This window comes from Amblyomma americanum, chromosome 2 (genome assembly GCF_052857255.1).
Source record: "Amblyomma americanum isolate KBUSLIRL-KWMA chromosome 2, ASM5285725v1, whole genome shotgun sequence".
Classification (NCBI taxonomy): domain Eukaryota; kingdom Metazoa; phylum Arthropoda; class Arachnida; order Ixodida; family Ixodidae; genus Amblyomma; species Amblyomma americanum.
This window is the reverse complement of record NC_135498.1, coordinates 138,718,444-138,733,332: the sequence shown is the minus strand read 5'-3', so window position 1 is coordinate 138,733,332 and position 14,889 is coordinate 138,718,444. Positions and strand designations below refer to the sequence as shown.

At 45.9% G+C, this 14,889-nt stretch overlaps 2 pseudogenes across 1 annotated transcript in view; one reads left to right on the top strand and one right to left on the bottom strand.

Moving 5' to 3' along the window:
* Positions 1-14,889, bottom strand: part of LOC144121827 (fatty acid synthase-like) — a 107,201-nt pseudogene that overhangs the window by 21,988 nt on the left and 70,324 nt on the right. The window contains exon 19 of the transcript XR_013312711.1: positions 4,678-4,785. The product of XR_013312711.1 is annotated as a fatty acid synthase-like (transcript). The remainder of the gene's footprint in view (positions 1-4,677; positions 4,786-14,889) is intronic.
* On the top strand, positions 9,001-14,309 carry LOC144118764 (uncharacterized; annotated as a pseudogene).

Genomic DNA, 14,889 nt, shown 5'->3' with positions numbered 1-14,889 from the left:
AAACAGTGAGAGATACATCAGCGTGGCCTGTTAAATGGACTGCACAGCAATTCAGCCATTACGTAGGTACATCATATCGATAAATGATCAGGCGATTAATTAAATTTGAATAACTAATAAGCTTTTTATTTTTATTTTAGGGGCAAAGTAATACATCAAAAATTTTGGTGGTCAGAATCGACGGTTAAACATATTTTTAAATTTCCTTAATCGGTAGCCTGGTTCTAAATAGCGAACGTCAAATATTCATATAGGAAAGCTTGTTGGGATGGCTTTCCCACATAACCTAATTATAGAATGGCGCCGTTCCACTTAGTATCGACGTCGTAATAAGGTTGACTTTTACATCATGAAATACTGGTGCTGTGCTTGTATATGATACATAAAGAGTACGAGAGATGCCTTTTTATAATTCAATGCGAGCAAGAAAAAAAAGGTAGCTTGGAAATTCGTATTTTTCACGATAGCTATTTCGAAAGACATTTCCGAGTAAGAAAAAATAAAAACGCAGCTCTTAACTCACGTTGGCGGCAATAAATTCCTGAATATATTCTTGCCCCATAGAATAAAAATGAATAAGCTTCTTATTTAATTTTAGCAAATCATCACCAAAATATATTTGTGTATGAAGCACATAATGTCCACTTAGCTGTATAAATCAGCTAAATTTACTGTGCCGACATATTCGACATAGTTTCTGAAATTTTTAAAGGTTATTAAATTATTGTGATTAAATGAAAAGCGATTCATGATTGTATTGCAAGGGATGTCCCTTATAAAAATTCCCTCATGGTGTATTAAATCCCAGTCCTGGTACTTTCGCTGGTGAGTGGTCTGCGTGTTCTACCATAGGTAGAGAGCGGGCAGGTGAGATGAGATTCTAGAGAGTTCAGAATGTAAAATGAGTTGGAGGTAAACGTCTCATCGAGTAAAGCTGAAATCTGGGCCAGTTTGTATGCATTCACTGTAGGGAGACATAACAACAGCAGTACTCTTGTATATACCCCCCCCCCCCACCCCCGCTGTTGCGCTGTTTTCCTAGAGCGAAGCGTCTCTTCTATTGCCAACATTTCAAAAAGAGGACTTGTGATCGTGTGGCAGAGCGCCCGCATCACTGAATGGCCCTTTAGTTCGAGAAGAATAGGGGCAAGAGGGAGAGGGGAGTGCTTGGAGTAGAGAGGTTTTCAAGGTGGCGAATGTGAACTTAAAAGGAAATGATCTGTTGCAGGGCCAGGCAGTGCGCGAAAATAGTTGTACCACATCTCTGAGTTGAGAGTGTTATGTTACTGGGGGTGGAGGGGGAGGGGGGGAATCCGACTGTGCTGCCTGCCCGTGCCCCCCTCCCACCGTCACTGGATACAGGCCGGTGTAGTTTCGGCTGCTAGGCTTTGTTCCGGTGCAACGCCAGCGGTGGGGATAGGTCGGCCGGGGCCCATCCTCTGGGGGTGCAAAACCCCATGGGAGTGGAGCGACTCACAAGCGACTGTGAGGGCCAGTCGCGCCAGTGTGGTCCGATGCCTGATCGGAGGCAGGCCTGGTTGATCAGGCTGGGCCCACAGAATCCGGCACAGAAGGCATGGCAAAAGGCAAAAGGTTTTCAAATACATGCATCCACCTCCCTCCGCACGGGGGGCCTGCAAGTCTGGCTACCGGCGCGCCGGTTTCGGGTTCCGGAGAAACCAGGTCCGCGCGGGGGTTCATAGTAGCCGGGCTCTAACCGAGGCCTCGGAGAAGCGGTCTTAGGCCGGCCGCGGGGCCGTGAGGGCCGTCGTGGTACGCCGAAGAAGGGGGTTGTTGTACGAACTGTGCGAAAACCGTCGTTGTTGTGGAGTACCGGTGGAGTTGGCCCGGGTCATCCATGTTCTTGGCTGTGGCACGGTTAGGCCCGCCTTGATCACTCCCTCTTAAGTTGGTGTGGAACAAGCTAGGGGAGAAAATAAGCGCATGGTTGGTTTCATGGAAACACAGGTGAGTCCCCCCGGAGGTGTTAGGTAATGGCGCAGAGGTCCGGAGGGTCGATAGGCTGACGACCTAAGCCTCTACTGGTCGGATCTCACCACACATACTTCTAGTGTTTGAAAAGCCGCGAAAAGCACTCGACGGCCCGTAGCTGGGCAGTACAAAACAACCCCTGTGATTCGGAATAACCGACGACCTGGTCTGCGGTCGGTATGGACTGCGGAATCAGGTGTCGTGGAGGGGCCCCAGGTAGCCGACCCCGGGTTAGGTTCTCCTGTCTCCGGCGCTCGGAGCCCGTTGCGTTTGTGGGTGGTCGGGCATCCCATGAATGGGGGCCGCACCATTGGGCAATCTCGACGCCCTGCCTGTCCTGGGCAGGCAGGCCAGTAATGGAGTGGAGACACTCGAAGGATCTGTACGAAAAACTCGCTGTGCTCATTCCCATCCCAAATCCCATAACCCGTTTATCCAACCCCTTCCGCTACTCCCCAGGGGAGATAAGGGGAGTCTACCCGGGTCCGCTCCCCCGGCTGTGGGTCGCTATAGTAGCATTTCCTTATTGATTTCTTTCCACCTTCAGGCGCCAAAATTTCCATTGCCTCAGGGTCACATCTTTTATATTACTATTGGGAGTACACCCGCGATACAGTAGTCTTGCAGAAGAGGCTATTATTTTTTTTTCATTTTATTGCCTCCACTTATATTCTGTTATGTTATTGCAATTAGGTGGGCATTTGTAGTCAATTTTTTTTTTCGAACTCAAGTGCACGACATCTGCAACTTCGTTCAGTAAACACCAGGTACGCCGATTAGTTCACTGAGAATAGTTTGGTTTTGTGGGGCAACGTTCCATAGCGACTCAGGCTATGACGGACACCATAGTGAGGAGTTCCGAGTAATTTGGACCGCCTGGTGATCTTAAGCGTGCTCTAACATCGCACAGTATACCAACCACTAGCAATTCGCCTCCACCGAAATGCGAGGATTGCGGCCGGGATTGAACTCACGTCGTTAGGGTCAGAGCCGAGCACCATAACCACTGAGCCACAGCAGCGGCTAGTTTACCAAGAGTTTACCAAGGCACTACGACTAAAGGAAATTACGACAGGCTTCTCGTACTGCAAAAACGCGTTCTACGTCTATTTGAGAATTATAGAGGTGGAATACGTGACCTACCAACCCAGCCACTCTTTTTAAGACATGATATATTACCGGCCAACAAAGAGTATTACTCTAAACTGATGCAATTAATCCATAAAAAAATTTACACTGGATTTACAGATATATCTACACACTATAGCTTTCGAACCCATACACATAAAACAAGAAAAGTGAGAACAAATTATGGGAGACAGGATGTTGATTATCAAGCAACAATGTTATTTAACCATCATGAGTCCTGCATTGATATTACGCTACCATTTAAGCCCTTAAAATTACAGTACAAAGCAATCCTGATGATCACTGATAATATCTTATGTATATAGCGGCACTCATATGCCCATGCAAATCGCCACTCTTGGAAAAAGTTTGTTTTTCCATGTTTTTGTCATCATGTTATCAAGCAGTTTCTTTTTCTCGCCAGTAAGTTGTCGCGGATCGTCTGATGTGCTTTCGAACGTTGCATTAATCGACAGCCAGCATTTTGTGTTTTTATGTACTTTATATTTTATGTCTATGTGTACACCGTTTCATCAGGAGAAATCCCTGCAAATATATTGAAGTTTTGCCTGCTCCGAACTGAAGATGGGAGTGGAGGCCTTGTCAGGCTCCATGCGTTTTGCCTCGTCTTCCACCTTCTACTGAAAGGAAATAAAATGGCCTGAGTCTGAGTCTGAGTTCCTTGATTAGTTCGTGAACACCTCTACTAAACGTGTATGCGTTAATATTTTACCAGGATGAGGAGGAGAGTGCGAAACTAAAAAAAATAATACGACCCCCCCCGCGTGTCTCGCGACAAGTTGACGGCCGCGTTCCAGCTGCTTCATCGCTGAAAAATGGTTTGAATGCGCGATTTCTTCCGAGCCCCTTGCTTGACCGTTAACTCCGGCCCTTGGGCGCGGAAATGCCCCGCGCCTTGTGGATGTGAGAAAAGTGGGAGTCGGCCGCACTGGGGACGACGAACTCGTCAACAGAGCCCTTTACACGGGGCGCATGGGCAGCCGTACTATACTGTGGGCGATTTTAGCAAGGATCCACTTTGCGACGAGCGGGGTTTCAGCGTATGTGCCCAAGGACGGGATATAGAAGAGAGAGGCAAAGCGCAGTCTGCGTTACAGACCTCTCTGCTGATAACCAGGACGTGGATGACCCTGAAGCTTGTACCGCTGAAGACCTTTCGGCTCCCTGATGCCAACCAACCTGCTCTGAATAATGCGCTTAGGCGCCATGCTTAGCTTCAGAACTTATAACTCAATCTAAAAGATGCATCTTTGCACCAAGCTTAAATAAGCGAAAGGTTGAGAGGGCCTGGCACTGACTTGCTGATGGGAGCAAATTTAGGCAACCAAAAGTAGTAGGAATGGGGCCGTAGTCAAAAGTACATGGTAAGAGGGAGGTTGGCCTAGAGATGAATGAAATTTCAGAAGTGAAATTGAGAAAAAAACAAATGTGGCAGTCAGAATAAAAAGCATTTCCAGTCCAGTACCAATTTTCCAAGTAGGTATAATCAATAACTTTTTACTCCATCTCGTGCTTTCAAAGCAGAAGTCCTCTTACCTCGGCTCTTTGTTTTAAGGTCCAAAGAAAGGTCCCGTGAGCTTGCGATGTTTTCTTCCTCTAGTTGTGGGAAGCGCCGCACCAGGAACTGTCGCTCTTGTTCTGAATCTGAGCACAGAAACAACAGAGGCGACAAATGCTTAAGGCTCTTTAATATTGTGAGAGGCACTGAGATAGATACCGAGCACCTCCAGCAAAGATATAAGGACCTGCGAAATCCACGTCGCACAGTACGCGTGAAAGCCGGTGATATTGTCCATTCGTCGCTATATAATCGCCTCCGGTGCCACATGGGCGCTCTAAAGGATGAATTTTTTTGGCCGCGGCTGAGTTGAAAAGAAACAGGGGAACTTAGAGGCGCTTGAACTGTTTCAGGTCAGGGCAATGAAGTGAAGAAGCCAGGTTAATAAAGCTGCAGAAAGTGTAATTTTCAACTTATTGATCATACTTTGACACAGAGCAGGAAGAAGGAACGAGCAGAATAGTCGAGAAAACATGCAATAAGTTCGACTTCGTGATTTCCGCTGCTGTTTGGAAAAGGCCAGCTAGGATGATAGTGCAAGCGAAGAGAGGGAAAAGTTTCGTTCGTAAAATTCTGTTCCTCAGGTAAAGTATTAAGACTTACTTTGCATAATATAACAAAGATCAGGCTAGATCACTGCACACACTGTCCATCAAAGAGAGGACTGCGCGAAAATGCGCCCAATGTAGAAGATAAGGTTCACTTGGCATATTATACTTTGTTGCTTGAAATGGGTTTTGCAGCTAGGACGAATGGAGCATTCGAGGAAATCAAACGTGTTGCAGTAAACGCATGTCCTATGCGTGCTGCGTTCTTAGCAAATACAAAGCGGAGTAGGATCAAATAAACACGATGTGCGATATTTACCGTTACAGGGCTTACAAATGCACTAAGAGAACATTCGCCTGATCATTCGGTGCATGAATCTTTAATTTAGAAGCGCAATAACAGCACAAATAACAGAGGACATTGCCGGTGTTTGTGACTTCTTCCAATATGTCGTCTCTGTGGCGCTTACAACTTTAGGTACTAAAGCCGACGCTGTCATTGCGTTTATATCTGACCATATCCGGAAGTTTGGTGTTTATTTATCTTCCTATGTGTTATGCTTCAGGCCCTGCGCATTCTGTTGTGTACCGCCGCCTTGGACGAAGGAGACAGCCAGGCCGCCAGATGTATTTTGCGCAATTTAACCAGGACGTCATCAAGAATTTGGCATAGCTGCTACCTGGCGCAGCTAAGTCGCCGCCTATATCGCTTCAGTGGTAGAAGTGGCGTCTTGTATAACTAATCGCGCAGACAACGCCACAAGTTTTGTCATAGCATTAGTTTCTAGTGGACACCAATTCATGGGTAAAGAGAACGACCTCAATAGGTCTTGTTCAGTTATGATTCATTTATTTAAATATATCTCAACATTGCGCGTGTATGAAAGCAACGAAAGTTTACATTTTCAGATAAAAAAAATAGGAATTTTGTCAAGTACACAGTTCCAGTGGCATTTTCCGAGACGCTCGAAACACAACAAGAACTCGGATTACCATTCTTTAATGTTGTTTTTACTAAAACATACATGAAAATTGTTCAACATTGTATCTTTACAGCACGATTACTTGGTTTCACACTGCTGCTAGTGTGTCCACATGCAAACTGTTGTGTTTTTGTATGCGAGTGGCCTAACTATACCGCACAGATAAAGAAGCCCTCTGATCGAATCTTTGCTACCTTTTTCTTGTGAAAAAAAATGCCGCGGTTAGATTAATGTCATGCGTTACGTGGTGACAGCACGAATCACTGAGCCCACTGTACTGAATTCCGGGTCATGTACAGTTGAACAGGCCTGCGACGAAGTGATCTCACTTCGTCCTCCCCGCTTTGATTATTGCGAGAGCTCGCCAACGGTAAGAGAAGCATATGCGAGTGAATGTGCCGTCTCGGATTTACTTTTTGGTGCACTGACCTGCCGCTCAGCTGCGGCCAAGTTTTGCACCTCTTAATTATTAGTAGGCGTGCGAATGAGAAAATTGAGCAGTCCACATGAGTAATGATGGCTTTTTGGTGTATTTCATAAGGCAGTGAAGCATGGCGAGAAAATGGCGGTGAGGTACAAGAACAATGCGTTTATGCAGCACGTAACAGTGGCTCGTGTGTTTGTGGGGGACCAATCGGCAGCTGCTGATGTACTAATAATTTAGCCAGGGTGCTCAAAATACAGCGAAATCTGTTCTGGTGCTTGAACGTTTCTTGTCCGCGTTGTCCCACTGAGAGGAATTGCTCCTTGTTTCGAGGAAATATAGATCTTAAATTTGTTCTAACAGAAAAAGGAATCTCCGTGAATTATCCCAGATTTGGTAGAATTAGCAGAGAAATTAGCGTATCTTATCTTGGTCAAAATTGTTAAAACGTAACGTCACGGCCAGGGTAAGCAGAAAACTGGATTCCAAGAGGGGAAACTCTCGACAAGGTTTTTGTTTCAGTTTTTAATGAATCCAATTCATTTGTCTATAATAGGATTGTCCATCAACAATCGAGATGTCCGCGGAACCCTGCTCTGGGCACTTATGGTTTTCTTGTGTTTATTGTAAGAAACGCACCTCATGGGTTGTGTACAGCAGCCCTTAACGGCTCGGTGCGAGCGTAGAACCAGCAACAAGAAGGATTTTGCTTCGCATCGGATGGTTAGGCCGTTCCCAGCTATGTGTACGTAACATACTCTCAATATCTTTACCGTTCTACGCTTTAGGGCTTCACATTTATTCAAATCTGGGGTGTAAAATGTGGGCGCTGTTTTTCAACTTGATAATAGGGTATAAATCGGGTTTTTCGTGGAAACATTCCAAAATTTGAGAATTTTCAGGTTAAATATACAAACTGTAGTATTTTATGCGATTTTTTTTCAATCAGAAGGTATGAATTTCGGATATGTTTCAGGCTGATAAGCGAGAAAAATTCGCAGTTCTCAAGAAAATTTTTCGAATTCGGATTTTCGTTGCTGGTTAATAATTTCTACTAAAGGGCCTCATCAATCTTGGGACATGAAACATTTTATTCACACAAGGTGATCATCGACTTCTTACACGTCCTTCTTAACATACCTAATCATCTGCCTGCGCAGCATTTCGATTTCCATTCGAGACCTGTCCGTTCTTTGGAGGGATCTCGGCTGAGAGAACGTTACCTCAACTTCACAGCTGCCATTATTTGTGCATGACATTGTCAACGCGGTATTTGCTAGCCTGGGGTAGCGCACAGTTACGTCATGGGTACCAATAGTCCATGACTGCAACACCTGTAGTTTATCCGGATGCTTTCAGCAAGTACTGGTTAAACTCCTCGCTAAGTGGGTCTACATCATCGATCATGGAAATCAAGAGAGGTCGAGAGTCATTAAACCACTGGCTCGGCAGCCCCCGTCTGCAATAAATACAGTACGTGTCCCAAATTCCATAACGTCAACTGGTTTTAGTATCTGTCTGACTGCCACCTCTCGCAGCGTGCCCACTGGGGGCAGAGTAGTTCCGATGGAGTAGTTGCGCCAGAAATGGGGAAAAAATCGGGCTTTACCCGATTTTTCAGGAAGATCATCGGGGTACAAAATAGGGTAAAATCTGGTTTTACTCGCAAACCAAGTACCCTAAATATATTCGAGTTTCCTAACAAATAAAAAAGATGCCCAAAAAACCTAAATGTGAGAAACGGACAGACGACAGATTTAATGGTATTGCAGAAAGCCTTTCTGTACTCCTGCTTTCCAGCCTTTTCATTATATCAGAGAGTTTCCCAGTGCTTATCCGCAATGGTTTCAGGGCTGGTGCTACGATCAGCACTGAGCCCTACCATGCCATGTTCACTTCGACAGGTAGCTCCCAGTATCATTCTTTTGTTCTTCGATAAATTACTAATGTTTAAGTACGACTGCATTCAGTGTGAGAACGCTTACGTTGTCTGCCTAACTGTGTATGAACAAGAAAAAAGTTCGTTATTACAGGCCTATTCTATCTCACTATCCAATGTGTCGCATTTTTGTGTTCGTCTTAGCTCTGAGCACAAATAAAGCGCTATCTCCGGTGGTGTTTCTCCGCTGCGTCACTGCATCATCGTTATGTTTCTGTGGTACGCTCTAGTCACACTTGAATTGCATTTGAACGCGAGGACGTCAAGGGTTCCTTGCGTCATCTTCGGAGGCGCTGTGGTCCTCCTGCCACATGGGTCAAGAGAACCTAACCAGCCCACCGGACTGTGAACGGACACCACGGCGTGTGGCAGTTAAAATAATGACTGGTCGCGACAGGTTGTTCGGCATGAACAACAGCCACTGGCGGGGGCTGATGAACATAACGTAACCGCAGTACCACTGCGCCAAGAGTGGTATGAGGGCTCCCACCGATCTATGACAGTACAGAATAGAATGACCAATTACGTATATATGCGCATTTACACATCAAGTATATCGCGTCAGACCATCAAGCTGGAGCTTTAGTGTGCGGTCCAGTTTCTAGCGAGTGGGACTTTTTTTTAGGCCACTTTTACTAGTTTTCAACCTCAGCTTTATTTTTACTGCGCAACCACTACGACCCCCACCCACCGATTTAACCACGGTGTCTCTGGCAAGTGGGTAACCCGGCTAGCTCAGTGGGCTATCAAGGTTACGTGACTTTGTAACGTCGACATAACCTAACCACCGAACTGTGAGCTTATTGCGCACCGTACAGGTGGCATGTCAATAGTTTGCATGGAAAGAGCAACGTGGGCCTCACAAGCCCCGCTGGTGGGAGCACCCACCATCGCAGGGCTGTGGCACATCGCTTAACCGTTGCACCTCTGCGCCAGGAGTGGTATGAGGAACCTCAGCGATCAATGAATATAAAAGGGAGAGTGAGCAACTCCGCATATATGGGCATTAACCCATTAAGGCTATCCCTTCATGCTCTTAAAGCGGAGCTTGGGCGCGAGCTGTGAATCGCGTACAACATCCTACTTTGGACGCCTGACATGGTTGGTGTCGAAATGAAGTTGCCCCTAGATGGCAGTCATCAAAATCAGCCCTACTGCAACTACTGATGGACCAAAGCCTCACCCATATCGTTTCATTTAACCCTATCATGTGCCATCTGCAGCCACATTTTCCGTGCAAGCACTATTATTCGAGTCACACTAGACGACACAGCCATCCGCAGGGTCCATAGAGTCGAGAAGGTTCCAACGCTGAGAACATAAATCTTATTCACCATTCTCAATACAGCTTCACTGATAGACTTTGCCTCATTGAAGCCTTTTATCTATCCAGGATCACCAACCCATACCTTACCTCTGCCTCACACCCACGGAAGCCAAGCAAGTTAATAGACTAATCCGCAAAGCCTACAGAACTGCTCTCCTTCTCTCTAAATCAACGCACACTGAGAAACTCCTCCAATTAGGCGTGCAGAACACCCTGGGAGAGCTGGTAGAAGCACACCTCATAAGTCAGTACCATAGACTCTAACATACCGAAACCGGCGGAATTCTCCTGCGCTGACTTGGAATAAACCTGAACAGCCATACCACGGCGACAGGGAATCCTCCCACTGCTGTCAGTAATAATCTTTACATTCCACCTAATCCCCAAAACACCCACCCGCAGCATGATCTAGAAGACGGAAAATTAGAGATAAGGCTTTGCATAAGAACTGCAGATTGGGCTAATTGGTGATGCATAGTGGTGGTTCGACAGCGCAGCAGCACACACAGACCAAGTAGGAGAGGAGACACACAAACCAGCGCTGAACTTACAACTGGTTTTTTATTGGGAAGAAGCACTTCATATATACAGTAAAAAAAAAACAGCGCGCATGCGCAATGTCAAGAAGACACCTAGTGATAGTAAATGATAAAAACGGCTATAAAAGCACGTGTGCATCCGCTTGACCGCTACCCACTATGTAGCATATTGATTTCTAGAGGCGATAATGAAACAGATGGCGTACTCACGCATCCATCACTTTTTCAGATAACATGAAATGCCTCAGCTACTTCTCGAGTGCGCTGGTCAGGATGAGCGAACAGGAATCAGTGTCACCAAAAAACGGCGTGCATTTGCAAGCGAAACAATGTTTAGCCAAGTTAATTTCTTTCTTCGTTACAGAATTAGCGTGCTCCATGAGCCGCACGTTAACGCAGTGGCCAGTCTGTCCTATGTATGTAAGGCCAGAGGACAGGGGAATTTGATACACAAAGCCCGTCTTGGAGGGAACATATATATTTTCATGGTTTATGCTGCAAGCATTTCTTCTGCGCCCTTCATGCCTTCTTTGAACCACCGCCCCCACCCTTTCTAGTTTGTTAGGTGCAGAGAACAGAACCTTTACCCCATGCTTGCTCCCCACCCTTTTAATCCGGTGCGACAGCTTGTGGACATATGGCATAACCACTATCCTTCTCCTTTCTTCCGAACCCTTTTCCAGCCCCGAGGTACTTGCAGACAATTTCAGGGAATGGCGGACTTGGTCCGCACTCGCAACGAGAACTGAGTCCGGGAAACCAGCTTCCCAACATCTGTCTGCCTGGGCTAAGAGACTGGGCATCATTTTATGATAAAAAGATTTCTTTACTGCCATGCCTTAGCATCCCGTGGTGGTGGTGGTAGTGGTTTTATTAAAAATAATAGTATAAAGGAAGGAAGAGATTTTTTGCTAGCCCCGGCATCTGCCATCGATACTGAAGCACCTGAGCTGGGGCAGCGGAAATAAAGGATAGCAGGCAGAATGGAGAAATGAAATGAGAGAGGTGAGGGGACAGGAAGAAAGGATAGGGGGAGAAGTAATATGTACTTCTCCCCCTATCCTTTCTTCCTGTCCAACGATACCGCTTTTTACAAGCTTTGAATGAAAGGACCTGTAATTCAAAAGAGGGTTTTCACTCCTGGGTGAATACTGCCAACAGACATGGTTCGATTTGAAAGACAACTTTAAATCAAGAAATTGCAACACTGTTTCCTGAGGAACTTCATGTGTGAACCTCAGCCCCGACCCATTACGCGCAGAAACATCAAGAACATTTGACACAAATTCTGGATTCACGGACCTAGCCAGCACCAGGTAATCGTTCACATAACGAAAAATGCGTATACAACAACCGGCTAGATCAGTCTCAACTTTCATATCAACCCGGCTTAGCTAAATGTTACTGAGAATGGGGGCTACCTTCGCACCTATGCACACATACGATTTTTGCATATAAAGTTGGCCATCCCACTCAACAAACGTGTTACTCAGGAAAGTAGGTTAACAATTCCAGAAAGGGTCCTGTCGTGATTCCACACTCATTTTGGAACACGCATTCATCGTTGTCCTCCGTGATACATTGCTGAACATAATGGATTAGTTCATAGTGTGGAAGAGAATAAAACAAGTCAACTACATCGACGCTAAAACCATCACATAGTGCTGGGCTCTCATTTCGGAGGAAATCAGCGACTGCCTCAGAATTAGGTACGAGAAACGGATCCTTTACGCGAAGTGACGACAAATGTTTGCACAGATAGGTAGACACAACCAACTGCCAAGCATTGCGCTCAGATACGATTGCCCGGAAAGGAACGTTAGGCTTGTGCGTCTTAGCACTAAAGAAAATTTTTAGCACCGGGTGTTCAGCTTCCCTTACTTTCTTTGCCATACCTTCTAGCTCAAACTTCCGAAGCAAAGTCACTGCCCTCTTCTTGCTCAGCACCGGATTCCTAGTGACACTTTTGCTGAGGTTCACACATGAAGTCCCCCAGGAAACAGTGTTGCAATTCCTTGATTTAAAGTTGCCTTTCGAATCGAACCATGTCTGTTGGCAGTATTCACCCAGGAGTGAAAAGCTTCTTTTAAATTACAAGTCCTTTCATTCAAAGCTTGTAAAAAGCGGTATCGTCACGGGATGCTTAGGCATGGCAGTAAAGAAATCTTGTTATCATAAAATGATGCCCAGTCTCTTAGCCCAGGCAGACAGATGTTGGGAAGCTGGTTTCCCGGACTCAGTTCTCGTTTCGAGTGCGGACAAAGTCCGCCGTTCCCTGAAATTGTCTGCAAGTACCTTGGGGCTGGAAAAGGGTTCGGAAAAAAGGAGGATAGTGGTTATGCCATATGTCTACAAGCTGTCGCACCGGATTAAAAGGGTCGGGAGAAAGCATGAGGTAAAGGTTCTGTTCTCTGCAGCTAACAAACTAGAAAGGGTGGGGGCGGCTGTTCAAAGAAGGCATGAAGGGCGCAGAAGAAATTCTTGCAGCATAAACCATGAAAATAAATATGTTCCCTCCAAGACGGGCGTTGTGTAAAAAATCCCCTGTCCTCTGGCCTTACATACATAGGACAGACTGGCCGCTGCGTTAACGTGCGGCTCATGGAGCACGCTAATTCTGTAACGAAGAAAGAAACTAACTTGGCTAAACATTGTTTCGCCTGCAAATGCACGCCGTTTTTTTGATGACACTGATGTCCTGTTCGCTCATCCTGACCAGCGCACTCGAGAAGTAGCTGAGGCATTTCATGTTATCAGAAAAAGTGAAGGATGCGTGAGTACGCCATCTGTTTCATTATCGCCTCTAGAAATCAATATGCTACATAGTGGGTAGCGGTCCAGCGGATGCACACGTGCTTTTATAGCGGTTTTTACCATTTACTATCACTAGGTGTCTTCACGGCATTGCGCATGTGCGCTGTTTTTTCGTGACTGTATATATGACGTGCTTCTTCCCAATAAAAAACCAGTTGTAAGTTCAGCGCTGATTTGTGTGTCTCGTCTCCTACTTGGTCTGTGTGTGCTGTTGCGCTGTCGAACCCCCACCGCTTTGCATAAGAAATGTCATTCTGCTCCGGTAGTTTATGTAGACGCAGCCGAATATTTAGACAAACCAGCTTACGCATTAGCCGTAGTGGGCGGATTCCAAAACTTTACAATTAGTGCGTCGATTCTAAATTTTCAAGATTCCCTGGAAGCGGAAGAGGCAGCAATTTCCTCAGCTACTGAACACTTCTATGCTGACTATATATTTCAGATTTCAAAATTGCAATTAGTGATTATGCCAGTCGCAAAATCCACTCCCCGGCTGCAAAAATCCTAGAATCACCCCACCCACCAAATCGCCTCATCACCCTCCTCTGAGCCCCTGCACACAGCGAACACCCACGCAGCACGGTCGCTCACACCCAAACCCGAGCACTCGTCAACCGGGCTGAGAGCGACCTGCCTTTGTCTCGCAGTGCCAGGGATCGGCTTCTCAACTATCACGACCTGACACTGTTCTATAGAAATTCCCGCCTAATCAATCCCCCACTGCATAAATCTCTTCCAAAAAGCGACCAGGCTTTCTGGCGCAGGCTTCACACGGCCACAGTCACGACCCCTTTCTTTCTGTCAATTATAACCCGCGGCGAAACCTCTCCTCACTGCCACTTGTGTCCTAGCAATGGAGGTGACTTTATTCATATCTTTATGAACTGCCCAAACAAGTCCCAGCCCCCGTGGCAAAGGTCAGGACACCAGGAGCGATGGGCGGCTACTCTGCGCAGCTGGCTGCCGGAGATAACAGCTTCTGACAGTGGGGTGGGCCCGAGAGGCCGCCGAAGCGCAACAGTGCCCGGCCATCTAGAGTGGCCCGAGGGCCCATCGTCATCCTGCTTCCTCTTTTGCCCTCTCCGCCCTCACTTTTCATTTTCATTTCATTTCATTTATCAATATTGCCAGCCTCCTCCTTATGAGGCTGTAACAGAAGTGAAAAAAAGAAAACGAAACTGAACAGCAATATAAGTAATACAGAACATGTTGAAAACCATAGTTATACATTTTTCAATAAAAACATTGTCTCTGATTACACAAAAACAAAAGAAAAATGCATCACACAGAAATCACAAAGTCATCTGACCTCATTGCCCTGGGCTAGAGCTATGGATGAATTTTCCTAAGTGGCGTAGAAATTCACTTAATGATGACGACTGTATAGCAGAATCTGGAAGACAGTTCCAGTCTTTACAAGTACGCGGAAAATAACTAAACATGAAACAATTGTTTATTATAGTCGGCAATGGGATAAAGTTCCTATGACGACGCTTTGATGTTTCATTAGTTTCGAACTCAAAGTTATCTGATTTAGCTCCACGTCTCTGGATGTTAGACATATGAATTTCCCTGTCATAGCTTGCGTTGTGTGCAGTTCAATTGTCGATCTTCCA